This window comes from Saccopteryx bilineata, chromosome 10 (genome assembly GCF_036850765.1).
Source record: "Saccopteryx bilineata isolate mSacBil1 chromosome 10, mSacBil1_pri_phased_curated, whole genome shotgun sequence".
In the NCBI taxonomy this organism is placed as follows: Eukaryota; Metazoa; Chordata; class Mammalia; order Chiroptera; family Emballonuridae; genus Saccopteryx; species Saccopteryx bilineata.
Genome location: NC_089499.1, coordinates 4,598,307 through 4,611,222, shown reverse-complemented (window position 1 = coordinate 4,611,222; position 12,916 = coordinate 4,598,307).

The following is a 12,916-nucleotide window of genomic DNA, read 5'->3' as shown; positions in this document are numbered from 1 at the left end:
AGACACAACTCAACCACGATGCCCCGCTCTGCGCGCACGCACGCACACACGGAGGGCATCTGCAGCCCTCAGCAGAAGGCAGCCTGTTTGCACAGGGCTTTCTGGGCCACCTCTCAAGAGGTCGGAGCCCACGGGCCGCCGAGCACGTCAGTGTGGCTCTGGAACCAGGTGGGTGAGCCCCCTGCCCCAGCACCACTCTCTGTAGCTGAATCCACCCGTTCTCTCCCTGTGGGGTCCCTGGGGCTGGAGCAGATGTTGTGGGAGCACATGCCGCGTGAGAGGCGCACCCGGCCTGGCCCGGAACCCGCAGGCCTGTTGGGCGGGAGGACTCAGCAACTCCGCTTTGACATTCCAGGCACATCCCGAGGCTGCTGCGGCAGAGACTGCGTGCTTGGGAGCCTGAGCAGAGACTCCCCCAGCACCTGCTGCGGCACCATCCGGAGGGGGTGCTGTGAGTGCCCAAGGAACCCCCCATAGCAGCCTACACCCCGCTCTCACGCCTCCCAGGGCTCCCTTCCCACTGCCCGCAAGATCACAGCTCAGATGCACGGTGGCTCAGTGCTTTAGCCTCCCTGCAAGCCTCTGTTCCTTTGCCCGAAAGATGGGGGAGAATAATCCCTTCCATGAGGACGGAGTCAGGTGGCATGTGCCTAGGACAGAGTTTAGCGCGCAGGAGGGAGCCTCCCCAGCTCAGTCGGCCCGTGAGCTCCTGGGAAGCAGGTATGCCTTCAGCTTCCTTTGTAGCCTGTGATGCTGGTGGGTTGATTACCTGGTCACTGTGTTGTATTCCCCACCCAGCAGCTTGTGTCCCTGTCTCTTGGGCTCACACGGAGCACACAGGCCGGAAGTTCCATCCCCCTCCTGTTGGAGAAGCCAAGGGTTTTCTGGCAGCGGGGCCTGGAGGCAGGGGGAGGAACAGATGACCCCACCAACCCCGCTCAGGGCTGTCCAGACTTAACCTTCCCAGGGCCTAGACAGGCAGGAGGGGAGGTGGGCCTTGTCTGCGCCCGGGCATCCCAGGCTAATGCTGAGTTGAGGCTGGATAATGGCCAAAGAGGGGTGTGTGTGGGGGGGGATGCTGTCAAGGTGCCCACTAGCCAGTCCAGAGAAGGACCTCAGCCTCGCACCTTCCCAGAAACTCTTGGCATTAAGCAGCAGTAACCAGCACTGTGGAGAGCAGAGCCAACCCCTCCTCAGCCCTAATCGAGATGCACAGGGAGGATAGAGAGAGGCCTTCAATGACCTCCACTCGGGTAGGCACCAGGGTTGAAATCTGGGCAGACTCCCTGGAGGAAGGGGCTCTGCGATGGGGAGAGAGAAGGCCTGAGTGAGTCCCACAGAGGGAAGAGGCAGGACGGGGAAGGGCCAGAGATACAGGACACAGGCCCGAGCAGTGGGAGGTTGGTGGGTATGACTAAAGTCCCGCTTCCTGTGGGAACAGACAATCCCATTGGGAGAGGCTGGACACCAGCTTTGGGGACTGATGCAAACCAGGGGCCGTGGCTTCAGGGTCACAGACGCAGGTCCTGCTTCTAGACATGGTGCCCTGACACCTCACCTTTAGCACGAGAGAGACAGCTTCTGGGAGGACAGTTTTGGTCCCACATCTTGCAGAATTCCTGTGTCCCACCCACCTCTAGCCCCAAGAGGGCCTGGTCTGCTGAGCCTTCCCCCTCCCAGAGGTTTCTAGATGCCACAGGGCACCCCAATTGGAAGGCACTGGAGGGACCCTCCTTCTGTTCCATTGGGAGAGGTCGTCAGGAATACATTAGAAGACAGGATTCAGGCCACTGGAAGGTTCTGGGATCGATTAGTCAGGTCTGCCATGGGTGGAACATGGGATGAATTGGGTGTGATGGCCATGTGTTTGCAGCCCTTCGTGGTACAGATGGGGAAACTGAGGTCCAAAGAGTAACTCCCCTCAGACCACGGCAAGCTGGCCTCTGCCTCAGGCCTTCGCTGACTGTCCTACTTCCCCCCAGTAGCGATTTTCTTTCGGCAGTTTCCCAGGAATGGGACCAGGGGATTAAAGCTTATGCATATTTTTAGGCTTTTTGACTCAAGGTGCCAAGTGACCTCTAAAAAGCGTCTCCAGGCCCCCCCCCCCAGCCTTTGATAGGTTGTGAGGCAGTTATGAGGGGAGAAGTCACGCAGCCACGCCACTCCCACTCTGGAAGCTCAGCTATACCTGCGGCCTGAGCCCAAGAAGCCTGGGCGCTGGGCTCCCCCCACCCCCAGTGACAGAAGGACTCACCTGCACAGACCGACGTCAAGGCCCATGGCCTCGCCCAGCCCCGTCCCTCTGTGGGGACACGGCAGTGCGCAGGCCAGCCCGACCAGCCCAGAGTCTCCTGGAGACCCTGCAGGTAGACCAGCCCTCGAAGCCTGGTGGGCAGGGTCGGGGGCACCGCAGTGGCACTCAGCTCAGCGCAGGGCTGGGGGTTTCCCCGGAAGAGGCAATGCCAGCCGGAGTCAGAGGCCCTAGGCCGGGGACAGAAGGCAGAGTGCGTGCGGCCAGGCCTTGGGGGAGCCCCCCCCCCGGATAAAGCACCCTCATTCCATCCCTCCTGCCTAGACAAGGGCTGGGGTTTGGGCAGCTGCTCCCCCACCCCAGGGTGGGCCTTAGTTTTCACACTTAGTAAAATGCGGACCTGGTAGAGGAGTTTGGAGGGCTCATATGAGCCTTCAGCTTTGAGCAAGGGTCACTGCTGGCCCCAGACACCAGGAGGCAGAATTCTCCTGGGAGGGGCAGTATGGTCGAAGCCCCAGGCCTCCTCCTGCCCCCACCCCAGCATTCAGAGTCCTACCATCGTCAGAGGAGAGATGCCTGAGACCATGGTCCTTTAGGGCTGACCGCTTCCCCTCTCTCTGCCCCCATCTGTCCCTTGACTGGGCCCTAGGATGGGGCGGGCCAGCACCCTGCTCCTCCACCCGCCTGTGGCTCCATCTGCCTCCAGCCGGGGCATGCTCAGCAGCAGCATGGCTGCTTGGACCGTGCGTGATGGTGCATCTTGGGGCCGGCTCTCCCCTGGTGGTGGAGGCCCTGGGAATCCGCCCCCAGCCCAGGGCCAGCGGGGCACTGAGGGGCGGCTGGGAGCTCTGCACCCCGCCCCAGCAGCCTCACCCACTAACTGCCTCTCCTACCCTCTCTGGGGCCCGGCGCTCAGACGAGTCCGTCCCACAGCCGATGAGACAGGTGTCTTGATTACCCCCATCTAAGCGAGGCCCGAAGTGAAACGACACCAGGCTGAGACCCGCGAAGTCAGAGGCAGCTGCCCCACAGGCTCGCCCGCTGGGACGCGGCCACGTTCCCCACCCGGCTCTGCCGTTGCCACGGCTTCTGCCCGTCAAAGATCTCTGATCCTGACCACAGCCGCGAGGAGGGCATGGGCTCACTGCATAAAGGCGGCATTGGTGGCCCAGAGAGGGCAGGGCTGGCCCTGGACTACACAGCTCAGAGCCGCCCCCCAGCCCAGGAGTTCTGGGCTCAAGGGAACGTGTCCTCGGGTATTGTTGTGTACCCCTCGGAGTGACCCTTCATGGGAAGACAGGGGCTGAGAAAAGAGTGGGGGTCCCTCCAGATAGAGGGGGTGATCCTGAGGGGGCCTGTTGGCTAATAGAGGCTGGTGTATTTGGCCGGGCAGGCGTCATAGGACTCAGAATATCTGAATGGGAGCTGCTTCCAAGGAGTCCAGCCAGGGTGCAGTTGGGAAGGCCAAGGTCCAGAGAGAGAGCTGGGACCCCTTCAGGGGCAGAGCTAGAGCCAGAACCCAGCGCCTCAGCCCCCGGCCCTGCCGAGGAACGCCCGAGCCCGCTCTGCCTGACCCTCAGGCCCCAGTAACCTCTGCTTACGACAGGCCCACCCTGGGCAGGTGGTGACGGAGCCTGGAGGCTGGGGGCCATGTTGGGGCTGTGGCCCCACTCCTGACCCCCACCTCACCCTGAGGGCAGCTCCAGCAGGTCATCCAAGAACCCAGTGTCATCGGGCCCAGCTCCTACTTCGCACCCGGGCACCTGAGAGAGCCTCACCTCTCTGCTTCTGGCAGGGCCATGCTTCAGGGGCTGCCTCGGGCTGGAAGGAGGTGGGCACCATGCCCAGAGCCCAGGGCTCGGCTAGCTGCAGCTAGAGGTATAGCAGAGACTCAGCTCTGAACCCGTCCTGGGGGCGCTGGGCTTACGCGGGCTGGGGGAGGCTTTAGGGACCAGGGATTTTGAGGCCAGGGGTCAGCAAGACAGGCAGCCAGGACAGAAGGGGCCTGTGGCCATGTTTGGGTGGGAGAGTGCCCACCTCTGCTCCTGGCTGCCGGATGTTGCTCAGGCTGAGCCCAGCACCCTTCAGTGGGACAGCAGACCCACCCTCACCCTCAACCCTACCCCATGCTCCTGGGAGCCCAGATGGGGATGGGGTGCAGAGCAGGCAGGCTCCGGGGAGGGCTGGGCTGGGTATTTCCTGCCGACGGTGCCAGGCTCTTGTCCCCTGAGGGGGTGATTCTTCAGTCTTAGTCAGAGGAAGTGAGGCCAGGCGAACGGGCAATGCGTGTCCAGTGCCGCTGGGCCTGGCACCCGGGGTCAGGAAGACGGCGGCTGCAGGAACCAGGGACAGGTCCCCTGAGCCATACACGACAGCCAGCCTGTGGTTCAGCACCAGGTGGGTCACCCTCAGACCAGGTCCCACTGGTGATCAGCCCTGCGTCTGGCTGAGTCTCTCCAGTCACTCATCGGCTGCGTGGCTTAGACCGGCCACCTGACCCCGTGAGCGTGACGTGGGAACACTGTGGAACCCGCATGTGCCTGGCTCCCCGTCCCCACCATCAGGAGCCTAGCTTCCCAGTTTGGCCACTCTTGGGGCCCAGAGGAACGAGCCCACCAGGGTAGGGTTTATGCTCTCCTTGAGCAGAAGGGGCCACCCAGGCCCCGAGGGCAGGTCTCCAGAGCTGGCTCTGGGAATGGTTGATCCTGCAGATGTCCCCAGTGGTCAACCACAGCTCCTTGGCCTTGGCTGAGCTCCCTGGGGGACCCAGGAGACTGAGCTGCCCACCTGCCCTCCGCTGGGCGGTGATTTATCAACCCTATGGCGGCCTACAGGCCCCGGCTGTGGGGCACCCCCCTCCATGAGGCCCCACCCTGCCCCCTAGCCCCGGCCTCTTGGGTCCTGACATCTGGGTTCCCAGGCTTTTCTCTGACCCAGCTCTGACCAAGCAGGTAGGAGGTACAGTTTCTGTCTAGGCCGCCAGACTGGGACCTCTTCCCTAAGGTCCCACCCTCTCCCTCTTGGGAAACCCTAGCAAACCCTGGCCGAGTGGAGAAGTAGGGAAGCACGAGGCTCAGGACCCCCGGCCCCTGACGAAAGGAGGCAGGCGGCAGGGCTGCGTGTAGGAAGAGCACCCACCCGGGTCAGGTCCTGGCCCCCTGGACCTTGGCACAGTCAGACACTCAGGGAGGGCTGAGTCTGGCCCAAGGACGAGCGAAGGTGGCCCTGCGCTCGCTCACAGCATGGACAGTCGCTGGGAGCCCAGGCGAGGAGGGGCCTTGGGAGCACGGACCTAGAGGCCTCCTCGGCTTCCCCCACCCCTGGGGCCCGATCCCTCTCCGCTCTGCTCCCAGGGGGCCAGCCCTGGCCTGGAGCAGGTGCCCGAGCAGGAAGTCTGAGTCCTCAGGGTCATGAACAGCGACGCAGCCTGGGAGGCCGTCTCACCTGGGCCCTCCCTACCGACAGGGAGACGGAGGCTGCAATGGGGAAGGACCAGGGGCAAAGCCCAGCATCCTCATCCTGGACCACCTGACCCGGCCCCAGCTGAGCCCGGCGGGCAGTGTGATGTGAGGAAGGAGTGGGGGGTCGCGGGGATGCATGTGGCTGGGTCAGATGGGGAGAGGCTGCCGGGCTCCGGCCGGGCTGGGCAGGTGGCCTCTGTGCCCAGGCGGGGCTGGGCGGGGGCTGCTGGGCCCAGGCAGGCGGGCTGTTGATCCAGCCCAACAATGATGAAACGGCCCCTTTGTCCTGCGGCGCCAAAGTTGCTGTGACTGGAGGAGGCGTGACGTGAAAGGGTCATTGTTCCCACTTAGGCAGCCACTCGGGGAGTTGGAGGACCGGCCCAGGGTAGGCTTCGTGCCAGGGCTGCAGCCCTGCCCGCTGCCTATGGTGGCCAGAGCGTCCTGGGTTCTCGGCTCCGACCCAGGGCCAATCCCACGCTTCCGGGGCCAGCCTGAGTGCAGGTACCCACCGCCGGGGCGGCTCCTCCCTCCTGAGCGCTCCAGCCCAGCCCCCTGACATTGCGGAGCATGGACAGGGAGCCCCCAGTGCCGGGCCGGGCTCTGCTCTCGACACACAGGTAAACCACGGAGGCAGGGTGCCTCCAAGCATCACGGAGAACTTAGGGGGTAAAGAAGGCGCTTTGTCCTGGGGCAAAGAAATCTGTGGAGGGTGACATGCCCATCCCGAGTCTCCCACCCCGGGAAACTTCCCCCGCCTCGCAGACTAGGGGACAGAGGCCCAGGGAAGGGAACTGGGTGGCCCCCGGGCCACAACCAGGGCCACTAGTCGGTCTGCTGATACCCAAGCTAGACCTCCGTCCCACAAGTCCACACATCTGCTGGACCTCCACTCCCTCTGGACACCCGAAGCCCACTCCTTGGCAGCCCCCCCCCCGATCTATTCTCTACTGAGCAGCACCCCCGAGACCTCTTCAAAACTCAAACCCGATTAGGTCCCCTCCCCACTTCCAGCCTGCCATGTCCTCCCATGTCCATAGAAAGTCCAAGCCACTCAAGAGTCTCCCTCGGCCCTGTGTGGGGACACTGACCACGGAGAAGAGGGTTTTATCTTCCCGGGTCCAGCCTCCACTCCTCTGCTCCATCCAACACGTCCTGCCCGCCCCAGGCTCAGGGCAAGAGTCAGGGGATTGGGCGAAGGTCATCAGCAGTAGTCCATATAGGCCGGGGCTGGAGCCCCTGTCCCCACCCTGGTGGCCTGTACGGTCCCAGTGCTATGGCTGTTCTCCCCCCACCCCGGGCCTCTCCACTGCCTCCCCCTCCCCCCCGCACCTGGCATCGGGCTCCGCCTGACCCAGGCTAATTACACCCTCTCTCACCCAAAAGGAGGCTCTGGCTCCAGCTCAAGAACTTTTTCCCTGGAGGGATGGAGCTAATTAACCGAGAGGTTTAATTAATCAATTAGCCTGGCCTCCAGACCCCTCCACTTAGCTGTGGCAGTGCAGATATTTATAAACAAGAACTGCCAGACCCTTCTCTGGAACTAGAGGGAGAGGCAGGCGGTCATGGTGGGCACGCAGGCGGTGAGAACGGGCAGCAGAGGCATCAGACCCAGTTAGTGGGCAGCGATGGCAGTCCCCCTGGGCACCACCAAGGCCTGAGCAGGTGCAGAGACAGCAGCACCTGGACATGTGAGAGTATACACAGCGAGGTACGTGCTCCAGGACACACACAACACCTCCACGTGCACAGGGCACAGGTCTGACATCCAGAGCTGGGCAAGTGCCCAGAAGTGGCCTAGACAGAGGCCAGAGGGCGGATGATGCCCAGCTGGGCCCAGCAGCCTAGCCAGCAAGGTCTCCAAGGGATGGGGATGTACAGAGGGCTATGTGAGTCAGAGAAGGCACCAGAGCCCCAGCTGGGGGAGGAGGATGGGAAGGCTTCTTGGAGGAAGAAGCATTTGAGCTAGACAGAGATAGGCACTTGAAGGAGATGGTAGATGATGCGGAGAATTCCAGGGGAAGGAAGTGTCTTGTGCAAAGGCCTGGTGGCAGGAACAGCAGGAGGCTCTTCACTGAAAGATGCCCCCTTTCTCTGCGAAGCCTCCCAGACCCCCTTACCTGTTAGAATGGGGGTCCCGGAGTCCCTGCCCCTCTAGCCCGCACACTCCAGGAGAGCGCTGACTCAACACTCCCTCCCAAGTACCCCTGTCCCGCAAGCTGCTGCCAGCCCTCTGCCTCCTTGTTCAGCCTAGAGACTTCTCAGGCACAGCCATATCCCTTCAGAAAAGGGGCTGTAACAACCCCCCCTCAAGGAGCCCAGGTGGTGTCAGGATTGGGAGGAGTCAAAGGCTCGGAGTCCCCAAACCATCCTCCACCCCCCCCACCCCACCCCCGGCTCCCAGGCTGCGGCAGTGAGCTGAGAATGCAGGCCAGGCCAGCGGCAGCCAGACCCGAGCCAGGTCCCAGTCCTGTGCCTTCCTATCTTCCCTGCCCTCCGTCTCTCATCAGGGATAACCCAGCACCTTCTTCCCAGGCTGCTGGGAGGGTTAAATGGGTTTCTCACTTCAAGCCAGCAGGACACGCTGGCCCGGAGCTAGAGCCCTGTTGATGTGTTATTATTGTTACTCTTAACTGCAAATCGTGTTGCCAGAGGGCCAGATAGGTCAGCACAACTCCCAGGCAGGGCAGCCAGGAGGGGCCTCTCCGTATGGGCTCCAATAACAGCCACGTGTGAAGACCAAGGACCCTGCTTCCCTTTCAGAAACCAAGTGGTGAGAGGGAGCCCTGGTGTTCGCCCTGGAAACGCCACCTCTGGGCATGAGGCCCCGGGAAAGAGCCTGAAATGCAAAAAGCACTACGCCCAGAGTCCCGGACCAGGGGCAGCAGTGGGTCGGTGAAGAACCCGGACAACCTGCGTGCCGGGGACCAGGCAGGGGCCGTGCTGTCCAGGGGCCTGGCTCGAGGATCTGAGGAGTGTGACGGGGCCTTGGCTGCCACCGGCTCCCACCAGGAGCACCCTCCCCCGCCCCTGGGCAAGCCTCTGTTTGGAGCTCACCTCAGGATGCTCTGCAAGATGGGCAGGTCTCATGGCGGCTGAGGGGCCTGTGTGGAAGGTCTTCCGACAAGCCAAGTCGGAAGGCCGAGCAAAGGCACGGGGAGGGAGCCCACAGAGCCAGGCCCCCTCAGGCAGCCCCGGGAGGACACCTAGGATCCCCCCTCAGAGCACCTCCAGACAGAGCCAGCAGCAGGGAGGCGGGACCATGCCACTGTGACCAGGGCTCACCTGGGGGCCCCCTGGTTTGTCAGCATTCTGAATGTCTCAGGACCAAGGAACCCTTGTAGGGGAGCTCCCTGGGCAGGGGAGAAGGGCAGGGGGATGCCAGGGGCCAGTGTTCTCAAGGGGCTGCAGCCAGGGGGTCTGCTGGGGCAGAGAGGGGCTGGGCCCACCCTCCCCAGCCAGGACCCTCAGCCCGGACTCTAGCTCCCTCCCTGCAAGCAGGCACTGCCTCCTGGGCGATTCCTGATGGCAGGCTGTCCATCCAGCCCTTGGGACAGAATCAAATCCCGATTCCGGCCCTGGCCGGTTGGCTCAGTGGTAGAGAGTCGGCCTGGCATGCAGAAGTCCCGGGTTTGATTCCCGGCCAGGGCACACAGGAGAAGTGCCCATCTGCTTCTCCACCCCTCCCCCTCTCCTTCCTCTCTGTCTCTCTTCCCCTCCCGCAGCGAGGCTCCATTGGAGCAAAGATGGCCCAGGCGCTGGGGATGGCTCCTTGGCCTCTGCCCCAGGCCCTGGAGTGGCTCTGGTCACAACAGAGCGATGCCCTGGAGGGGCAGAGCATCGCCCCCTGGTGGGCATGCCGGGTGGATCCCGGTTGGGTGCATGCGGGAGTCTGTCTGACTGTCTCTCCCCGTTTCTAGCTTCAGAAAAATACAAAAAAAAAAAAATAATAATAATAAAATAAAAAAAATTAAAAATCCCAATTCTGAGGGCCGAGTCCCTCAGGGTCATTTCTGTCATTTCTTGCCTGTGCAAATGCGCCAGTGGTGCCCTCAGCAGGGGCAGATCACCAGGACTGACCTGCCTGAGGCCTCTCTCTGCTGGAAGGAAGGCCCTTCATCCTGCTCTCCCCTCTCGGAGCCAGGCTTTGTATCCCCACCGTACAGACGAGAAAACAGGCCCGGAGAGCACGTGCCGGGGCTGGGCTGTCCTGGGGGTGAGTCTCCAGGAGCAGGGAAGACCACGGTGGCCCCTGCTTCTCAGTGGGTGTTCGGCGTGCGGGTGCACAGTGCTGGGAAGGCAGAGGATTGGGGACACCCTCTGCAGTGGCTGGGGCTCCACTGTGGACCCGTGCATATCCTGGCTAAGACTCACCCTTCTACTCAACACGGTGGCTGGCACCCGCGCTGTGGAGATGGAGTCAGACAAGTTGGGCCCCTTTGCTCACACTAGCAGGCTCTGGTCCCGCTGGTCCTCCTCTCGCCCTTTCCTGCCATGCCGCAGAGGCCCGGCGCCCATCGTCCAACCTTAACGACCACCGTCCCAGCCTCCTCACTGTCCCCTATCCTGCACACATACCCCTCAGGCTATTCTCCACGTAGCAGCAGGGGACCTTTCCTGGCAGGCCTGGGCTTAAAGCTCTGGCAGGGCCCTGCTGCCCCCTGGACCACCACCTGGTTCTCCCTGGTACGTCCAGCCCCAGAGCGGGGGCTGCAGCTGCTCCTCTGCCTGCCTCAGGGGTGGAAGGAGCCAGGTCAGAGGGGGAGGCGTGGGTGTAGAGGGGCTGGTGGAGAGTCTTCAGGAAGCTGCGGGGTGGGTACCGGCCCCTGTACCCACTGGAGCTCATCTCAGCCAGCCAGAGACAACGGGCCGAGGCCTTATCTTACCCCTGGAGAGTTGCTAATGATGGTCTTTAATGGCCATGCCCGGGAAGAGATGACCTCACTCAGGCCGCGCCCCAGTGACAGGAGGCCGGAGTCAGAGGCAGGCGGCTCTTCCATCACTGTGAGGCCTGCGCGGGCTTGTGCTATCTGAGAAACGAGGGGCTGCGTGTGTGTGTGTGTGTGCGTGTGTGTCCGTGTGTGTGTTGGGTCCGTCACAGGGAGGAGGCTCCCAGCCTGACGGAGGAGGCGGGATCTGGACGGAAAGACCAGGCAGCACTGTGGGGAAGCCTCCCCTGCACCCCTACTCTCTCTGTGACACCCCATCTGAGCCTCGTTCTCCCATCGGCTTGGGGCTGGGGGAACAGGAGGATGCAGCCGCCTCCCTGGGCCCTCAGGTCTGCTGGGTACCAGGAGTCAGAGGGGACTGACCCCGAGAGGCCTCTGGGAGGAGGGGAGAGGGCTGTGTGCCTGGACGATGTCCAGAACAAGCAGGGGAAACGTGTCCAAGGTCAGACTAGACACCCTCCTGCCACCCAGGCTCCTGGGGTGCCCAGAGGTGGACATGTCAGCATCCTTCCTCCAGACATACCTGGTTCCTCATCAGGCTCTGATAAGGGTTTGGGTTGGGGGTGGGGTGGGGGCTGGTGCTGCCGGCCACGTCCACACTGACACAGAGGGCAGCCCAATGCCAATGGGGTTGGGGGCAGGCTGGGGTGTGCCAGGCAGCGATGGCAGCAGGGGAGCGGCTGGTGGCATCGTGGGCTTGCCGCCCCCCCCCCCGCCCCATTCATGAGAGATGACTATGTGTGTGCTCTGGGGAGGGGCCGCAGAGGGGTGGCTCGACTGCCTCCCCTCCACCGGGCTCCGAGCGGACCCACCCTGAGGAAATGTTCACATCTTTGTGGTTTCCCTGCCCGACCGCCGGCAAGGTGACTGACTGCTCCACAGGGCTACATACAAGTCCTTTCTTGTGTCTGGCCTTAGTCACGGCTGCTGGAGCACCTGATCCATTTATCAGAGGACAAGTGAGGGCCCTATTATCCCGCCACTCAGCCTGACATCACCGAACTTCCCTCGGGCATGTTCCCACTCCCGCGGCCGACCGCCCAGCCGGCACCGGAAACGGGGAAACGGGAGGACCGTGAGAGCCGCTCAGTCCTCCTCCTGCGAGGGTGCTAAGCTCAGTCCTCCTCCTGTGAGGGTGCTAAGCTCAGTCCTCCTCCTGTGAGGGTGCTAAGCTCAGTCCTCCTCCTGCGAGGGTGCTAAGCTCAGTCCTCCTCCTGTGAGGGTGCTAAGAGGCGGCTGAGAAACGGACGACAAGGTGTCTGGGAACTGGGCTGAGATGGAGACAGAAACAAGGACCCAGATGGAAGCAAAGGGTCAGGAAGGCCAGGAGGAGAGGAACGGGACTTAAGCCCCCGGGACAGCCAGTTCCGCCCCAGGAAGCTGGTGTCCCCGGGAGCTCAGGGGATGCAGGCACCGAGGGCCTCAGGCGAAGGAGGCCTGGGCTGCTGCGGGCCCACGAGGACACAGCTGAACAGGAACAGGCAGAGTCACCAGCTCTGAGTGGACCGTGAGCCGGTCAGAGGGCCACGAGTGAAGAACCTGGGACCCAGGGTGGAAACAGCAGTCCAGAGGAAGCATGGCCTAGCCTACGGTCACAGAGGACCTAAGGTCGCAGAAGGAGCCACCTAGCCATGACCTGACCCCCTGTTCCCCCCCCCCCACCCGAAGGGAATCCCAGCCAGGCCCAGGGCTAAGGTGCAAATTTCTACAGAGGACACAGAGGGGCAGAGGCCATCCAGCCTGGAGAGGACCCAGTGGGGGTAGCCTCTCTCCTGAGGGCTGCCTCCCTCCATCCTGTGCTCGGGCATGCTGGCACTGCCAGGCACTTACTCAGCCTGTCGAGGGCCCGGCCCCCAGCCAGGCACCCGCCCGCGGGCTTCCCCAGCCCCGGAGGAGGGCAGCGAGAGGGAACAAAAGCCCAGTCTCTGCCCGCTCGCGCTCCCGCCCTCTCGCCCGCCCTGGCACAGAAGGACCACGGCCCTGAGAAAGCCCAAGAGCCCAAGTAGCACCCACCCCTTTGCCAAGGCTGAGAACCCCCATCTCTTCCTACGGGCCTGTGTTCCCCCATTCTAAGCGAGAGCGGTGAGGAGCCGACAGCCGTTCAGCTGGGACTCTTTGCTTACAGAACCTGCCCTTGACCCCTCACCTGCTTGAAGGTGTGACAGTTCTGGTCAGGGGTCACTCCAGGCAGACACGGAGCAGGGACAGAGAAGGGAGAGCCTGGGCAGCTCAAGTGGGCGAGTCCTTGGGAAGGGGCT